At 39.6% G+C, this 19,902-nt stretch overlaps 1 protein-coding gene and 1 pseudogene across 2 annotated transcripts in view; one reads left to right on the top strand and one right to left on the bottom strand.

The window, feature by feature from the left end:
- Window positions 1–13,993, bottom strand: part of LOC121315360 — a 50,175-nt pseudogene extending 36,182 nt beyond the window's left edge.
- Window positions 1–19,902, top strand: part of LOC121315493 (synaptosomal-associated protein 25) — a 50,816-nt gene that overhangs the window by 2,829 nt on the left and 28,085 nt on the right. The window lies entirely within an intron of this gene.

The following is a 19,902-nucleotide window of genomic DNA, read 5'->3' as shown; positions in this document are numbered from 1 at the left end:
AGATGTGCTGAAGTTAGCACAGTGGTTATTGGAAGGTAGTGCACTTAAATTGTATTTGAATAAACCAAAGCATCCCAAAATGGGCACAATCTAGTATTATAAAGGATCTCCTTTGGTGTGCAAGCATGGCAGGTAGTTTTGCATGGGTTGTTTGTCTGTATACTGACTATGAATGCACAATAGAACAGTTAAAAGTATTATAATTAGTAAATAGCAGCTATCCCGGAGGGTTGAGTTTCATTGCATTCTGGTCTGCTGCCCATAGGAATCCTTTCCTGGGTCTAGAATACTATAATATACAGTATTCCTCTACCTTTTCCTGGCAGTGATTTGGTCTTGCTTATGCATGCCTCAGACTGGTAAGGCTGCTGTTGAATGTCTGAAATAGTCTGCAAGTATAGGAGCCTCTCAAATCACAGATTGGATAGTGCAGTCTCATTACAGTGGATTTTTCATAAAATGGCATCCAGTGCACATCAAAAAGATCTACGTACGCAGTAGGATTTTTTTTTTTTTTTCATGGAAGCTGGCCAAGAATTATTGCAGAAGACTTTAGGGTTGGCTTTGATCTCCATTCTTTGGACAGTTGAAAGCTTACATTTTTAATGAATGCGAGCAAATGGTAAAAGGGGGGATGGGTAAGGCAGCAGCTTAGCCCCATCAAAGATGCAAGCGTTTATTGATTTGGTGATTTATCAGGAAATGAGTCCAAGCCGTGGCAGTTTGCACTGTCCGCCTTTCCAATTATTGTAGCATATATTGTTCCTCTACATGTTAGGATAAAATATTACTGGTGATAAAAACTGGTTAATGCCTCCAGAGAAACTGATATAATAATATAGACTATTACCTGGTGGTGTAAGGATGTTAGGGCAATAGTTCAAGATATATATATGTGTGTGTGTGTGTGTGTGTGTGTGTGTGTGTGTGTGTGTGTGTGTGTGTGTGTGTGTGTGTGTGTGTGTGTGTGTGTGTGTGTGTGTGTGTGTGTGTGTGTGTGTGTGTGTGTGTGTGTGTGTGTGTGTGTGTGTGTGTGTGTGTGTGTGTGTGTGTGTGTGTGTGTTTTAAAATTAGGCTGATCTTTAAGAAGACTGAACTAGGTAGAGAATGCTGACTAGACATTTATTACATGTATTATTTACTAGACTATTGATGAATTGTCATACCATTTGTTTCTTTTGTACCTTTCCAGCTTTCTATTAGATTTTGTTTAAATCAAGCATGAAACTAAGTTTTTATTACACTTATTCAGTATATTTCCTGTAAGTTATCATATCATATTATGTTAATGTTATCAGCCATTTTTGGTTACATGTATTACATATACCTTAATGGTAGGTCTTGTCCCTGGACCTATTAGAGGTCCCTTCAATTTGTTCAGTTGTGTCTTCCATTAAATGAGAAAAGGCTGGAAGATTGATGGGTTTCACACAAACATTCCCTATAAGTTGCAGTTCCTGAGATCAGCAGCTAGCTGAAGCGCATGTTTTGGGACTTCCCCCCACCACCCATGATATTACTGAGCTGGAAACCAGCTCCATCAAGTGAGCATATAGAGAGCAAATTGGGCTTCATTCCTGTGGCCTTAATACACATGGGAACAGATTGGCCACTCACAACTTGTATTCCTGCATATTATGTGCAACTCATGTAAATAAATAATTTGATAAGTATTTAGGGTGAATTTGCAAGCCTGACCAAATCACAACAATGAAAACCACAAAAGTCTAGGGATATATGTCTCATTAATATTTAATAATGTGACTTGACAGTTATAGCATCTGGAAAATATACAAAGATAAGAAAGAAAGGAGGAAGCCCATGCGATAACATTGCCAGTAAAGGTGGGGCCACCATGGGCAGCCCTGATTCAAAGCAACAATGAGTCTGCAAGGTGCTTCACTGGTTCTCAAAGGAAACCTAACCAGTTTCCAACGATTTCTGCCTCAAATTCCTTCAGGGAAGTTGAGTGTGAAAATCTGCAGCAAAGTATGTTTTCCGGACTGTTCTTTAGAGTAAGTCATCACTGTTAAGAAATGTCTGAACTGGTAATACATGCCAGTCAGCCCTGTTAAATCTGCTGCATTAGCAAAAGGGAACTTGTACACTGACTGGCCAAAAAATTGGAGGGTGGCCTTTCTAGACTTCTCCGATATTTGGGCCACTTTAGCATGTCTGTTGCTTGTCAAAATATATTCTAGGGGTTTGCTATTTTCTGTTGCAATTCCCGGAACACACAGGAGACTGTCTTGATGAACGCAGCGACTGTGTTAATGACCAAGCTGGCTGCACTTTCACCCACAACCATGCCCCTTGAGTCTAAGGGATTTCTTAATTTAACATACCTTCTCATTTCTGTCCATGTTATTTTTCTGTTTGCAGAAAAAACTATGTGTTTGTTGCATTTTGCAGGAGTTTCTGCTTTGTAAATGTCATGGCTAAAGCTGATAATTACTTACTGTTTACAATAACCATCTGTTACTATCACAATCGATACCAAATTATCAGCGTTCACCATAGTGCCTGCCAAAAGGTGTGTGTGTGTGTGTGTGTGTGTGTGTGTGTGTGTGTGTGTGTGTGTGTGTGTGTGTGTGTGTGTGTGTGTGTGTCTTTATTTTATATAACATCTTTCATAGTGGACCACCATCACAAAGCACTTTACAAGATACAGTAAAAAAAAAAAAAAAAAAAAAAAAAAACGCATAATACATTAAATACAGTGAAAAACTATGATTAATATGTTAAATACAAGGCTAGGATGCAAATAAAAAATTCTAAAACATTATGGATGCGTTTAAAAAAAAAAAAAACTAGCAACGGCACACCAGCGACTAACAGGTATTCAGGTGAGTAATTGTATGTTTTGCTGTGAAATAGCTGTTCAGGCTCTCAGACTGTTTTTTATACTACAGGTGTGCCACAGTGTGTTATGATTTTCTGGCAAGCTGCCAATTTCTATCGCTTAAGCTTTTTTTTTTTTTTTTTTTACTGCTGTTTTAATTAAAAATAAAAATAAGTCAGCGGCAATAACCTGTGTAATAAAAGCCCTAGAAAATATTGCTATGACTTGACCTTAAAAAAAAATAAGTCATTGTACATACTGTATTACCATATTCTATTGCAAGGGGATCACATTTTTAGTGATTTCAGTAAAGCAGTAATAGATTCTGTCAGCATGGAAGATAGCGAGTGCTGTTAACCTCTAAAGGAGCTGTGGTATGGGAGGATGGCGGTAACTCCTACGAATTAAACTCTTTTGGATTAAAAGAGAACGTTAATTTTATGTTTACACATGGGTCATTCCAACCTAATTGGACCCCATTCTGGAAAGATTCGTTTTTTCTCCATTTGTAAATGATGATACCTAGAATTGTAGAAATTACCATTTTGATGATCTTTGATCACATTTTTCCCAAGTGGACAACAGCTATCTAAGACAAATAACGTTATTATCATTTTCTACATTCCACCAATAAATAAATAAAGAAATAATGACATCACTGACATCAGAGTCATTGACATCAGAGATCAGATAAGCCCTGCTGGTCTACTTAACCGTTTTGAAAAACATTTCGGATTCAATTCTTTTAGCCTGTCTGCATATGACATGCCTTTTAAACCAGGAATAATTCTGGTTGCTCTTCTTTGCACTCTTTCTAGAGCAGCAATATCCTTTTTGTAGCGAGGTGACCAGAACTGAACACAATATTCAAGATGAGGTCTTACTAATGCATTGTACAGTTTTAACATTACTTCACTTGATTTAAAATCTTATTCATGTGTAGCCTAATAATTTCTGCTCTGCACCACAGTGATTTTTCAAGGGTTATTATTAGTTTATTTAACAGACACCTTTATCCAAGGTGACATACAGAGACTAAGCTGTGTCAACTATGCATCAGCTGCAGAGTCACTTACACCAATGTCACACAAAGGAACACAAGGAGGGACATTGACTCAAGATCATACAACGAGTCTGTGACAGAGCCAGGATTTGAACCGAGGAGGCTGTGTGGGCCAGTGGTTACAAGCCCATTTCTTTAAATACTGGACCACATAGCTTCTTAGCATTTTTAACAGTTTTTTCCTAGGTCAGTGGTTTTGTTGATTTATATTATATTTGTGGTGCTTTGCAGATAATTCAAAATAGCTGTAGTTAGGATTTGGTTAAAGACCTTTCACATGATGAGCAATTGTGAGCTTTTGCTTAACTTACTGTATTATAATCATTTAAATGAAAAATGGAAGAAATTTAATTGAGTTTACTGTATGTTGTACATTTTAATTTTGAAATGCTGCGTATAGTGTCATTTGTTGGTTGTGTTTGCTAATACAAGACATTTCTAAAAGGTCACTCCACCACCCACAATGTACTATATTTGTACATATTATTTGTTTAAATTGTCTATTGTCTTTGTAAGTACCTAGTTAGTTTTTTTTTTTAATATCAGCCTTTTGATGGAGAAAAAAAAATTCACAAAAACATTTCAGGCGATGTATAATAAAGTCCTGAGCAGCAAATTATAATAGGTAACGCAATAGAACAGTGAGTGACTCAACAAACAAAAGTGGCTGATATTAACATACTCTCCTTGTATATCCATACAGAAACCTGGAATAAACACTGCTATCATTTGCTTATGATAAGTCATATACATTTTTGAACAAAAAGTCAATCCATTCCAATAATAATAACAATAATACAAGGCCATCTGTATCCCGTCACAAAGACAAAAACTTAAGGGACAGGTGGCAATGTACACTTTCTTATTAGCAGTGAATTATTTTTTAATTGCTGTGTAAGGAATTGGAAGCTTTTGAATTTCATTATTTAGTCAAAAAGGCCACTTGTGACTTGCATGAAGACGACGTGGAAAATACAGATTAAACCCCCAGCAGAAAGCCAGGGCTGAATCTGGTTTTCATATCCCTGCAGCTCATCAAGGTTACAGCACCTGCCATGGTAGTGTTTTGCAGGGTAACAGGAGGTGTGCTCTTAACAGCAGTTATTCAGATAAAATTGAATATTGAATTGAATATTCAGGTAAAATGGAGAGAGGTGTATTTTTTTCTCATGTATTTGCGCTTGCACTGGGTGCATGGCAACCACAAAGGAAAGCAGCTCCTAGACACACTTTCCACGTTCTTTAAGGACCTTTTTATCAACATCAATGACAGGAGTCAAGACAGCTTTTCAGCAGCAGCTGCTCATTTTCTTTGAGTAAAGATATGAAACAGAAAACCTAGCAGCTTGAAAAGATCCCAAACCCATTCCAGGCCAACTTGCATATACAGTAAAATAAAACCATATGTGTGAATGCCATGTTCCATTAAATAAGCTAAGGAGTTTTAAAATGTCTCTCAGTTCAGCAGAGAAAAATAATCAACTTTTATTAGCAAAATTCATTTCAGCAATTGGTTTATTACAATATTACACATTTCAAACGTAAAACACTAACAAAAGGGTTTGTGATTACAGTTTCACATTTCATATTGTTAAAGAAAAGTAATATCATTATACATTATTAACATCATTTATTTTATTTTTTTTTCAGAATTACACATTCATTTCCACATAAACATCCCCCCCTTCTAATTTTTATTTCACATTTCTTCTGGGCAGGCTTAGGAACAACAGCAGTTTCATCATCACTTAGTAAATTTCCATCAATTACACGGAAGTTAGATGTGAACTCAGCTTTTCCATTTTATTTAACCATTGGTCAAACAAACTTACAGCTTGCTTACATTTTGCCTGAGTACATGTTGAAAACCGATCACTGGCAATGATATTTAGGTCTTCTTCTGTTTTAGGTTCGGCAAAACTATCGATAATTTGACTCTGTGTTCCTGATTCAGCCGGCGATGTAGCCGCAGCTGCTGTAAGCCTCCTTTATCCCATGGAGACACGCTTTGACAGGGCTCACAGGAAAGGGGTGTGGAAGTTAGATTCCACAGGGATGGTGTTGTTCATGTCACGGACCCATGATCTGCTTTCATTTGCAGTCGCCACCCCTTAGATCGGGTGCGTTTGTGTTAATGTGATTCACCCGCAGTAAGTGATGGACGGTATAAACTCCCACACAATAACTTGACATTCAAAATGTCCCCCAATCACCAGTACAGTACGTCTATGCGGTTAAACATCTTTATTAGGACACTGATTATACTGATAACAAAGATGTATTAACACTAGCACCACCATAGCCACTTTTTGAATGACTTTTGAAAATTCAAATTTAAATATCTCGGCGTATGTGAATATCTCGTGCATGTCCGTTCTTAAGTGTTAATAAATATTTGAATTAAATACCCACACGGTGTTTCAGTTGTAGAATCGTAAAAATGAATAAGTTATAAGAACTTGCTTCTTCAACCACCAGACCCGCAGTTTATGCTGCATATTGAAATCAATACAATATAGCCGATAATTTAGTCTGGGCTTTGTAATAAAATCAATAGTATTGTGAAAGAACTTATTATAATCTTGTTGTGTTTGGAACATTGATGAAAGTCATTCTACATGTCATATATTATTATTATTATTATTATTATTATTATTATTATTATTATTATTATTATTATTTACACTACTTTTCTCAGGCAGAACGACTGTACCACCCTGAGTGTGACGGTACTAAAAACAATGCTATACTATACAAATATACTGGATGAAATGGCACAGCTGTATTCACAGCTGTTTTCTGTCAAAGGTGGTTCTCACAGGTGGCCTGTGACTGTGTTTTATAATGTTTTGGAGCTGGCAGCCAACCATGCTTTGGTTTTGTACAAGGAGTGCAGCGGCAGCACAATCACTCAGAGGGACTTCATTTTGCAGCTGGCCCTGGAGCTAGGGCAGAAACGTTTTGATAAGAGACACGAAAGTCGGCTGGCAAATGCTCCTCAACCTTCAGCCAGTGCTGCGCCCACTGGCGCATGGAATAAAAGACAATGCCAGGTTGCTAAATGCAATAAAAACAGAACTTTTGATCTCTGCACACATTGTGAAAAAGCAGTCTGTGGCAAATGCACTGGTACAGTTGAAAAGTGTGTTTTTAGTGTAGATTGTACTTAGAAAGCTGTAATAGAACTCTGAACAGACAGAGCCTTTGAACTCTGTTTCACTTAAAGCGCTTTCACGTTGCATAAGGTATGTTATATTTTTGTTTTATGCTATTTTTATAACTAGTTATTTATGTTTTATAATTGCATATGTGCATGCATCTTTCTACACCTGTTTACACAGAAGTTTGTTGCGTAAGTTTTATTTTGTTACAGTTTTTCATGTTTATGTATATGTGCTCTTTTTGAAAAAAATAAGAAAAACGTTTAATTTTCAATGTAAATAAGGTGTTCCTGCTCTGAAAATGTTAAGCATAAAAATATTAAGTTTGTATCTGATTGTTTGTTTTTCATTTTCATAGCCATTTTAAAATGGAGCTGCATATTTTGCAGTTCTAATGTTAAAACCTATGAATGTAATAAAAGTAATGCAAGTGCAGAAATGTACAGCACATGTAGACAACATTACTGCAAACTGTTTCCAGCAAAAAACTCTGTGATACGCATCTGGACAATCTTTTTTTGCAAATATGGCAGCAAACTTTCAGTGTTTAAAAAAAAAATCCCAGTTTGGCTCTATTTCAGGATGCTGTTCCATAGCATGCCGCAATGTTACAAGTGCAGCACACACGCTTACATCATCGATGTCTGTTTCACGCAGAACGTCCTGGTCGCCAAGGTGACACAGCTGAGAATTCTTCCTCTGACATCCCCTCTGGTGTTGTCAGACTTTCAGTTTTGGTTGTATTTTCGTCAGCACTCTCCTCCTCAGCTACAGAAACCTCAGCTTTTTTGAAGAAATGTTGCATTGTTTGGTGACTGACAGAGCCCCAAGCATGCTTGAGTTTGCCCGAAATATACACTGTGCTTAACATGGCATAAACAATGCCTTTGTTATTGAAATCAATTTGTTCAGTGTTTGTTTTGTCTGTTTGTTTTGGCCACTGTGCTGTTTGATTTTAGAAGTGTTTTGTTTTGTGTAAACATTTTATTTGTTTATATAATAAACACCCGCAGCACCACTTCATACCTCACCCTCAAGGGAGGAGCCTTAGCCTCCAACACCCACGAGGGAGGAGCCTGAGCTTCAGCACCCACGAGGGAGGAGCCTGAGCTTCAGCACCCACGAGGGAGGAGCCTGAGCTTCAGCACCCACGAGGGAGGAGCCTGAGCATCCAGCGCCTACAAGGGAGGAGCCTGAGCATCCAGTACTCACAAGGGAGGAGCCTTAGCATCCAGCACCCACGAGGGAGGAGCCTTAGCATCCAGCATCCATGAGGCAGGAGCCTTAGTATCCAGCACCCACGAGGGAGGGGCTTGAGCATCCAGTACTCACAAGGGAGGAGCCTTAGCATCCAGCACCCACGAGGGAGGAGCCTTAGCATCCAGCATCCATGAGGCAGGAGCCTTAGTATCCAGCACCCACGAGGGGGGAGCCTGAGCTTCAGCACCCACGAGAGAGGAGCCTTAGCATCCAGCACCCACAAGAGAGGAGTCTGAGCATCCAGCACCCACGAGGGAGGAGCCTGAGCATCCAGCACCCACGAGGGAGGAGCCTTAGCATCCAGCACCCACGAGGGAGGAGCCTTAGCATCCAGCATCCATGAGGCAGGAGCCTTAGTATCCAGCACCCACGAGGGAGGAGCCTGAGCTTCAGCACCCACGAGGGAGGAGCCTGAGCATCCAGCGCCTACAAGGGAGGAGCTTGAGCATCCAGTACTCACAAGGGAGGAGCCTTAGCATCCAGCACCCACGAGGGAGGAGCCTTAGCATCCAGCATCCATGAGGCAGGAGCCTCAGTATCCAGCACCCACGAGGGGGGAGCCTGAGCATCCAGCACCCACAAAAGAGGAGTCTGAGCATCCAACACCCACGAGGGGGGAGCCTGAGTGTCCAGCGCCTACGAAGGAAGAGCCTGAGCATCCAGCACCCTTGAGGGAGGAGCCTTAGCATCCAGCACCCACAAGGGAGGAGCCTGAGTGTCCAGCACCCACGAGAGAGGAGCTTTAGCATCCAGCACCCACGAGGGAGGAGCCTGAGCATCCAGCACCCACGAGGGAGGAGCCTGAGCATCCAACACCCACGAGGGAGGAGCCTGAGTGTCCAGCACCTATGAGGCGGGAGCCTTAGCCTCCAGCACCCATGAGGGAGGAGCCTTAGCATCCAGCACCCACGAGGGAGGAGCCTGAGCATCCAGCACCCACGAGGGAGGAGCCTGAGCATCCAGCACCCACGAGGGAGGAGCCTGAGTGTCCAGCACCTATGAGGCGGGAGCCTTAGCCTCCAGCACCCATGAGGGAGGAGCCTTAGCATCCAGCACCCTCGAGGGAGGAGCCTGAGCATCCAGCACCCACGAGGGAGGAGCCTTAGCATCCAGCACCCTCGAGGGAGGAGCCTGAGCATCCAGCACCCACGAGGGAGGAGCCTGAGCTTCAGCACCCACGAGGGAGGAGCCTGAGTGTCCAGCACCCACAAGGGAGGAGCCTGAGTGTCCAGCACCCACGAGGGAGGAGCCTGAGCATCCAGCACCCATGAAGGAGGAGCCTGAGCATCCAGCGCCTATGAGGCAGGAGACCAAGCCTGTAACGTCTAGTGTAAAAAATATAAAAGTATAAACAATTGCTACTCATGCTGGATTCAGACCAGAATGATACTTGTTTGTTCATTGTTTGTTTTGTCTGTTTGTTTTGGCCACCATGCTGTTTGATTTGAAAAGTGTTTTGTTTTGTTTTGTATAAACTTTTTATTTGTTTATATAATAAAAATGCACAGCAGTGATTCATTCCTCGCAGTATGGTGTCTCTTGTCCTGGTTTGATGTCATCAGAAGTCATCCTTGTCACAATCACTCAAGATGCCACATTCGAATTTCCGGTTATCTTGCAGACAATGAAGTGACTATTCTGTGACTTGGGAGAGCAAAGGATCATTATCATCTCTCTCCTGAATGTAAAACAAAAATCCAATCCAATTTTAGACAGATTTGTGAAGTAATTGAATCATTGCTTTTCAACCAATAGTATAGTATAATGAGAGCCTTATAGGCTTTGAAACCTATATCAACACTTTGGATGCCATATGGAACTAGTATGACTAAATAGTATGTTAGTGCAGCCCTGACAGAACTCAAAATGCTACTGAACTAGCAACTAGCTAGTTGATTATTACAGCATTAGTGGCAGTGAGAAAGCAGGTTCATTAGCACTTTAAAAAATACTTTTGGTAGAAATGTCCAATTTTCAGGTGGGATAGCTGAAACAGGGTAGGTCTTTGTTGACTGAGAGTAAAAAGCCCCAGTCTGTGCTAGCTCATCACTATATAAAAGCTTCTTGGAAATTAGATATTACACAGTACGATGGACTAGTTGCCTCTGGGGGATTTCCCATGAAGTCAGTGTGTGTCTGCCTAATCTGGGACAATGCTTGATTTTTGACATCTGAAGTAAAGAAAATTTAAATGAACTGCAAAAGCAAGATGAGACTGTATTGTGATTAAGTATGCAAGATATTTCTATTTGTTTTGTTAATAAATAACACCATGTAACATTTTTTTTTTTTTTTTGGTTCCTGGGTAGTAAGTGTTATTTTCTAATTGCTTATGCCTCAAAAGTATAGAAAATGGCTATTATTCCCCACAAACTTTGCTTTTGTGACCAGGACAGTGATATTTTGAAATTTACCTATTTTCCAGAACATTCCAGATAGATTCAGTGCTGAGTAAACTTGGAGTAACTTCTAGAACTTTCTAGAACTTTCCAGTAATATAAATAGTAGTATAAATACAGGGGCCTTAAGCCCACCAGTTCAGTTTAGTTCCAGCTGCCTAAGTGGATACATATCTGCATTTTTCTGAGATGGCATCAAGAGGCTGCAATGGTGGCATTCCTGATGGGTCTCCAAGGCGGTTTTACCAAGTTTCCCTGCTATCTTTGCCTTTGGGACAGCAGGGACACCAAGGCGCACTACCACAGGCGGGACTGGCCACAGCGGACCGAGTTCTCTGTGGGGAGGAACAACGTCAAGTGGGAGCCACTGGTGGACCCCCGGAAGGTGCTGATGCCACCACTGCACATCAAATTGGGCCTTATGAAACAATTTGTCAGAGCTCTAGATAAGGAGTCGGCAGCCTTCAAGTACCTTCAAGACTTCTTCCATAAGCTGTCTGAGGCAAAGGTCAAAGCCGGTGTCTTCGTCGGACCACAGATAAAGAAGATCCTGGAGTGCAATGAATTCCCCAAGAAGCTCACTAGTAAGGAGAAAGTGGCTTGGAACAGCTTTGTCACAGTGGTTAGGGACTTCCTGAGTAATCACAAGGCCGAAAACTATGTGGAGCTGGTTGAGACTCTGATGAAGAACTACGGCACAATGGGCTGTAGGATGTCCCTCAAAGTCCATATCCTTGATGCTCATCTTGATAAATTCAAGGAGAACATGGGAGCGTACTCGGAGGAGCAAACCAGGACATACTGGACTTTGAGCGCCGCTACCAAGGACAGTATAACGAGAACATGATGGGAGTTTACATTTGGGGGCTGATTCGTGAAAGTGATTTACAGTATAATCGTAAATGCCGAAAAACTACCCACTTCTAAATCTTTTGTAGTCATTTTTGTATTACTTTAGTATAAATACATGTTAATTTGGATTCATATGTTGTTTTTTTCTGAGTTTATGTGAACGAAAAGACTGTTTTCTCATTGGAAATAGGTACATTTCAAAATATCACTGTCCTGTTCACAAAAGCAAAGTTTGGGGGGAATAATAGCCATTTTCTATATTTTTGAGGCATAAGCAATTAGGAAATAACACTTACTACCCAGGAACAAAAATTGTGTTACATAGTGTAATGATGGTAGGCTAAAGACACTTTATAAAGATGTCTATCTTTAGCTACATTATTTGGCACATCTGCCTTTCCCCCTTAAACTTATGGTGGATTCATTTTTATGAAATATTCTGAAAAACAGACTGACAGTTGTTGTTTGGTTATTAACACTGATGGCTCTATATTCACATGGTAGAATCAAATTAATCTTATAATGAAATATCATAATTTTACATTTTGTTAAATATTTGTGCTGTGGTATGCTATTTGAAATTAGGTGTCATTTGTGCTGCACTGACAGTTGGTGTTGTCTACGGATATACTATACCTACTGACAACATTCCCAACCCATCAGAAGACGATCTACTTTTATAAGCTGATACAAATACATTCCAAACCAAAGAATCAGAACTTTCTGATAGATGCCATCAATCACTCTTCATATTAACGATAACAAGACAATAATTTTCCAGAACTACAGCAGATAAAGATAAATATCTGTTATTTTCTGTTTCCAAGTAATAACAATTACATAATAATTAGGTTAAGGTTAAAATTTAGGCAAACATAATAAAATGAATTAATACAAAATGACTTGGAATATGTTATACAGTAACTATTGTTATTGCTGGTTTCTATTGACCAGTTAACTAAAGTGGTGGCACGTCAAAAGAACTTTGCTAAAAGTTAAAGTTGCAGAGTAGTTAAATACAAAACTTTTTTTCTCATTTAATATAAATGTTTTTGATGCCATTATATATAATGTAATGGGCAGGCGCTCAAACAGAACTAGAAATACAGTCTCTCTGTGCGGAACAAATGGCGTGGAAAAGCATGTTGGCTATTGTTCAACAGAGCAACCTTTTATTCCAGTAATGTTTGGGCTTCCTGCCATTATCGCATCAATTCTCAGTGATCTGATGTACTCCCATCAAATCACTGAGATAATGTTGTACAAATAATTGCTTTAAATAGTATCAGTTAATTAGAAGTTACTGTGTACAGTTGACCCTGTCTCTTATGGTACGGTATAGACGTTTCAGATGGTTAAGAGTCCCAGAAAGTGAATAGTCTGTGGTCAGTCAAGCGTAAGTGGTCCCAATTCTGGGGCGCTGTTACCTCCATCAGTGGTTAATGATACATAAACCACATGTTAGTAGAAAAATTATGCCAGGGCAGGTGTTGTTTGTATGCAAAAGAGAAACTGTGTAACTATGGCCCCACTGGGTGAGAAAGACTCTGAAGGTGGTAAAATTGGATGGGAGGCCTAGACAAATAATGTTATCCTTTTATAATGTTATCCTTTTATAATGTTATCAATGGCTTTGAGACTGACTAGCTAGAATGACCGTTCTGATACTTTATGAATTCTAATACAATGCAACGTATTATACACTGCACATTTAAAAACAAATGTAATTAAATTGAAAATATATGCATGCAATAATTTAAATTTTGTTTTGTCTGCAAATTGTCATTAATATGGAAATAGCAATCGTTATAAACCTGCGTATTTCGTTTGTAAATGAAGCATTCAGTGAAGGTGTCGCCATAATGAAATCCTTCCTCGTCCTGGATCGGCAGTGTGTTTATCTGATAATTCACAACAAATAGAAAAGTTTTACTATAATAGTCCTGTGCAAATCCTCTTGTAGAGTTTGTGTAATCTATGACACAGCTTGGCCTGCCCATGATTAAGCCAGATGACTCTAATGTTGTCAAGCAATGAGGATGTTTTTATGAGACGCAAAAACAAGCCGATTGCAAGTTCCCGTATTTCAGCGGGGCAAGCTAGTAGGATCTGTTGACCTCTCCATTGTGAAACAAGGGGATTCAGAAATCTGTGCTAGCTGACATTTGGTGCAGTTCATGTTTAGTATTTAGAGGGTTAGCCTCGAGGGAATGATGATGTTCAGCGGGCCATGAGTGCTTGTTTTGAACTGCTAGTGTCCTGTGAGCCAGGGCAAAGGACGGGGTCCAGACCTTATACCGCAAGAACCTTGTACTACAGAGGTTAGCCCCATGGGTCCCAGGGACCCCCTGAAAACATAGAAATCCTCTGACTCTGCATAGAATCCTTGGAGGCGTGGCCTCGTTGACCGGGCCATGCATCCAGATGATGGAAAGGTTCATAACCTGGAAAGAAAGAAGGAAAGAGAATCCCTGTCTCCAGGAGCCGCCCTCAGAGAGGTGAGGCAAGTCCTCCAAGGCCAGGCACTGGAGTGTGCCCGCAGGGGTATCTGAAAGATAGAGTTTGTTAGTATTTAGTTTTAGTATGTAAGAATTGTAGAAGACCACCCCCCCTCTGGTACAGCGAGAGAGAAACAATAGAGAAATAGCGCATGAGCTCCTTTCTGACTCGCTACGGTGAGGACCCCCCTTTGAACGAAGGCATGAGTAGCTGCGGCTGACTTAAGACCAGGGAAGTGAGACTCACTATCTCCCCTTAGAGGAGACTGGCACAGAGGCAACACAGCAATTGAAATATAGAGGAGGAGGAGGAGGAGGAGGAGGAGGAGGAGGTAAAAACAAAATGCAAGAGAAAGAAGATAGATTGTGACATGACTTAAATAGGCAGATAGCTTTGATAGGCAGGAGAAAATAGGAGGAGAGCAGCTCCTGCCCCAAACCCCACTTTAAAGTTAACATTTAATAAGAAGAATTTCAAAATTGTCTCTGAGCTTGTGGATGCTCATGAAGAGCTTTCTTTTTTTCCCTCAGTAAATGAGGGAGCATCATGTTTAACAGATTTACAAGGACGCTTTGCAAGGAAAATAGAAAAAGGTCTCAGTCATCTGGAACAGGCAAGCTGTGGGGAAGATGAACATTTTCCTTTGTAGAAACTAAACTGAGAAATGTGCCTGTTCTTTTTTCAGATTTGTCACTTTGAGTATTGAAGTCCTGAGTGCCACCAAAAGCAGAGCATGCTAAATCATTTACATTATGTGTGCATCATTATACCAGATGTAAATATATTGCATGTCTATTATTTTTATACAATTTACCAGATATGAGAAATGATCACTAGGTTGAGGGGTCATCATACTGCCATTTCAGTGAATTCCATTAAACAATTCCTAATACCTTTGTGAGGCTAGATTTTTTGGGAAGATTATTGACTAGCATAAACATGACTGTCAATCATACATAAAAAGAATGCTGTTTGCAACACTGAAATTCAAGACAAGAGAACAGTGATGGCAATAGCTGAAACCCTTGTCTGTCTGCTTTAATGTCTTAGTAGACTTGAGACTGGGACTTGATTTTACAGAAACCATCATTATTTTGTACAAATTAGGACAAGCATTGCTGCCTATTATTGACTACAGATATTAAACGCATGGGGAGTCTTGTATCAGATCCTTTATTGAATATGTATGGATGTTTGCAGTTTTTCAGTTCATACTAAGAAGGGTCACCACTATAGAAGATATATTTTCTTTAATTTTTGGAGGTTATGGATGTTCATCTGTTGATAATGTTTATAATCTCTATACATTGACGAAAGCATTTGATTAAAGCTGTTTCCCTGATAATTCACCTAGAATTATAGGAATTCATTTAAAACAAAAAACAATGTGAACATAATATAGATCATTTATTTAACATAATGTAATCAAATAAACTGCAAAATAATATCAGAAAGGCATAACAGTAGTACAGTATTTCATGTTAGATTTCAAAATGTCACATGTTTACATTTTTTTGTCAGTTTTTTGTTAAGTATATGAAAAACTACAAAGTGGTATATAATTCAATATGTTAACGTAACATTATTCGACAGGTTTCATTTGACTTTATGAAGCAAAATGAGTTAATTCTATAGGGTAAGGTATTAGCCATAGCTGTAGACTGTCTTAGTGTGTATGACTGATGATGTCACCTGCTTCATGGGTGCCTTTTTGAAATCGAACTGGCGGAGCCATCTTAATGAGATTTCCTGGTGTATCAGATCATAAATAATAATAAACAATACATCTGACGTGGCTGTGAGCAGTCGACCTGTGGGCCCTAGAATTAGAAATTGAAAGCAGTACTGATAGTGGATATTTCATTACAAACTGCAGGGCTCACTGCTTTCCACAGAGCTGGCAACTGCAGACTGCAGCTGTTCCAGCATCGCATTGACTCAATGGAGGGACAAAGGTCTCATTTATAAGGGAGGATGTGTATGTATGTACAGATTGCTAGAAAATAGATGGATAGATCGTGATAAAGATTGCAATGCTCACTCTTTCTTTCGTGTAGTCTCAGGAGCATCATTGTGGTGCTATATCTCTAGCCTTGTCTATAAGAGGGTGTTCGTGCCTGCGTGTGTGCGTGTGTGTGTGTTCATCAGACTTTAATTTGCTGGAGTGTAAAGCAAGCTCCGGGTTGCTGAAATGTAAACAGAACTGTTTGTGTTTTATAAGTCAGGTGAAGCTGTTTGTTGGTAAATTAATGAATTTTATACAACAAAATAAAGCATCAGGTTTTGTTTTTTGTTTTTTTTTTAGTTTTCTTGTTGTTTTTTTTCTTCTTTTTCTCAGAAATACAGCAAGCCCTAGGCCCACTGCGGCTTCTGGTTCTTGAAGAGACTTTTATCCTTTTAGGCTTGTCTGGATTTCTTACCTGACAGGGGCTCAGCAGACACTTTTCCTTCTTTTCCTTCCATTCATGCAGCTCCACTTCATATGAAAACAGTATCCTGGCAAGAAACTCTGTTCTCCAAAATAACATATGATTGCGATTTACTTTCAGCAATATAATACAGAAAAATGTGTTAAATAATAAAATTCGATTTTGACCACTTATCTGTACCATTCTTGTTATAATGAAGAACACAAACAGCACACCCTATTAACTAACAACAGCATTATGAAGGGTGGTGGGGCTGCCTTTTTTAAACCTTTTGTTGATTGTGAGTAAACTTGAATAGAAAACACATATGCAAGGCTCTAGAATATTGCTTAGACTTCAGTTTAATGGGCTTAAACTGGTTAACATTTCTTTTCTATATATAATTGAAACATTACAGCATGTCTAACAACATCATACAGTTGTCCTGATTGGTTAGGATACTAGAACTGCATGGAACCATGCAATGAATGACCACTTTGTATTGGTTCACACTGTTAAGATATACACTGTGATATCATTCTACCAAGGGCTCTCTCATACCCGTTGCCCTTGTGTCATTGCAGTTCCACTTTTTGTAAGAGGAGTGAAAGAGCAGCCCTTGCTCAGAATATTTCACTAAGGGTTATGTTACCAGTACACATTCATAGGGAGTTTCTAGCTCAGCATGTGTTGCTCCCACATTCAAAATGAAAGGTTTTATAAATTGCACAAGAAAAAGATTCACGGGTGAATATGATATGCAATAATGCATTTGTTAGCAAAGAGTAACAAGGGTACCATCAATGATTTGATATTAAATTCAAAGAAGACAATATTACAAGGCTGGTAGGCTGGAGGCTTCTAACAAGTAGGAGTGAAAATACAGCAGCTGAAAAAACAGTGTTCCGTGACACAATGAAAACAGTGAGTGAATAATAATAATAATAATAATAATAATAATAATAATACATCAGGCCAGTTGTTACAACATCAGACCCATCATTATTACTTTTTTAAAAGCTTTTTGTAGCCCAGGCTGTCGACGTCATTGTTGGCTATTATTAGCTTGACTTTCAGTTAAGTACACTCTTCTTGTGGAGATAATGATGAAAGCATCTGATAGCAACAAACATGTTTTAATGCATAGTGTAAAGTAGACTGTCTGTCCCTTGGGCATTTGCGTAGTGCATTTGCTTTTGAGCTTAAATGAAAAGCATTGAGAGCTCCCTGCATTTAGCAATGCAGTCTGCCTGGAAGATATAAATCAGGATCCATAAATCTTTTAATTTCATTCTCAGGTTGAGCTCTGACTGCACTTGTAATTTTGCAGCTCCGACTGTAATTGTAATTTGCTCCTGTCCCCTCTTGAGAAATGCCAACATGACAAATCAATTACTGATCCCTGATGTATTGTAAATAACATGCGGCTGTGACTGACTGGTTGCCCTTTGCCTTCTAGATAACAGCTGCTGCAGTTGCATTAGTGAATAGAGGTGTGTGGAAGGGTGGTGGGTAAATCACTGACATATGAGACAGACAGGTGGATTTGGCAACACCGCACAGGTGCCCAGTGTTATTTTCGGGGTGCTGTTTTTCAGTTTATCCCGCAGATGGCTCTGTGGGTCCGTGGTCTGATTTACCAACGATGGTAAACAGAACCACGGGCATACCAAGCGATGGTACACAATACCAGCGCCTTGCAGGTGCTCAAAGAAATAACAACGAAAACAGAAGGCAAAAATAACAAGGGACAAAATAACACAATAACAAAACTACAAATAAAACGTGCTGCACTCTGCAGCAATATCCCGGTCGCCACTGCCCGTGTGACCCGGATCTCCGTCCTACGCTGCCGACTACCTAGCCTGCTCTGTTATATTTTTAAGGGGTCTACCTAAGGGTTCCCCGCTCTCACTGTCTCACCGTGACACTTCCGTGTCTTTTTCTCTCCCGGCTGGTTCTCGGTCTGCGACCAGCGTTTCCGCACTCTCAGCGAGTCTATAAGGGCAGACCTGAGGAAACAGCAGAGCGTTATTTTATAGGACCAACAATCATCCAAGACTCACCTCTCAGCCATTCAGAGAGGGGGAAAGTCCACACACCCACCTCCCCATGTCACTGCCATGACTCACAGGCAGTTGTTGGGCGACTGCCGCCTTCTTCCTGCAGCCCGTGAACACGCCAGCAGAGTCAGCACAGATCTCTCCCTGCTACAAGGTGACTGAAACATAAATTACAATTTGTATTGGAATAATTCAACCTAAGTTAGGTGAAAAGGCTGACACTGTGTCAATGGCAGTTAGTTACTGTCAAACAAGTAAGGGGATCTTATGGGTTTTTGTAAACCTGCTATGACTGTTTCAGTTCATAAACAGTTGGAGGTGTTCTTAGTTACGGAAAATGAAATGGTACACTTCATTTTGACCAGTGACCTAATCCTGTGGTTATGTGACTCATTGGTTTATATGATAAAAACAGCTTTATATTGGTTTCATATTGTGTATGTCTGTATTTGATCATTTTTTTAGGTTTCAGCATAATAGAGACATCACACAATGATGTGCACAGCTGTATTCTATGATTCTCTCAGCTCCATTGCAGATGGAAGCAGCTTTAAAAAGCTCTGAGACCAAGTGGTACAGACCACAGTTTGTCATTTTGTATACAATTGTATTCTGTGATTGTCTGTGTTATCTTCAAATAATGCTGGTCCTACACCTTAGTGACACAGTCATAGCAGGTGTTTAAGATTTGTTGTTCAGCCACTATATTTGGAAACAGTTGCAAACATTTTGTGGATTTTTAAAATTATGTTAATACTGTAGGTTAAAACCAGATCTTGCATGCAAATATGTATTTTCTTATGGATTATGCCAACTTTAGAAGATATTGACATGCGATATAATCTTAAACACACCTAATACAAAAAAAAAAGAACTCTGTGTATAGTCAATAAATACCGGAACAATTCACATTGACCATTCCTTTCCCATTAAAAAAAACCCTATGTTTTCCAGTGCAGTTGGACAATGTCCCTCCTTCCTGACTTGTATCTACCATTGAACATTCTGAATACTTCAAACCCCCCCCCCCCCCAAATACTGGAAATTACAATTAGGAATGGAGGCTTTTTCACAGGATTTAAAGCTGTATTACAGTTAAGATATGGAGGATTTAAAACATAATTGAAAATTGTGGCAAAATATAAAAAAAATATCTATACACATGGAATGTTGGGAAGTATTTTGGGAAGTAACCGAAAACAATAATTTCATACTGTATATAAAAAGAGAAAGCCATGAAAAAAAAACACAATTTACATAAAATTCAAAAATAGCTAAAAATAAGCAAAGAAAAATGTAATTAATAGAAACCGAAAAACAGAAGCCTGTTCTATAATAAAGCTGAGTCAGCACGG

The sequence above is a fragment of the Polyodon spathula genome, chromosome 5 (assembly GCF_017654505.1).
Source record: "Polyodon spathula isolate WHYD16114869_AA chromosome 5, ASM1765450v1, whole genome shotgun sequence".
Taxonomy (NCBI): domain Eukaryota; kingdom Metazoa; phylum Chordata; class Actinopteri; order Acipenseriformes; family Polyodontidae; genus Polyodon; species Polyodon spathula.
Note: the sequence above shows the minus strand (reverse complement) of the source record. Positions and strands in the feature narration are given on the sequence as shown.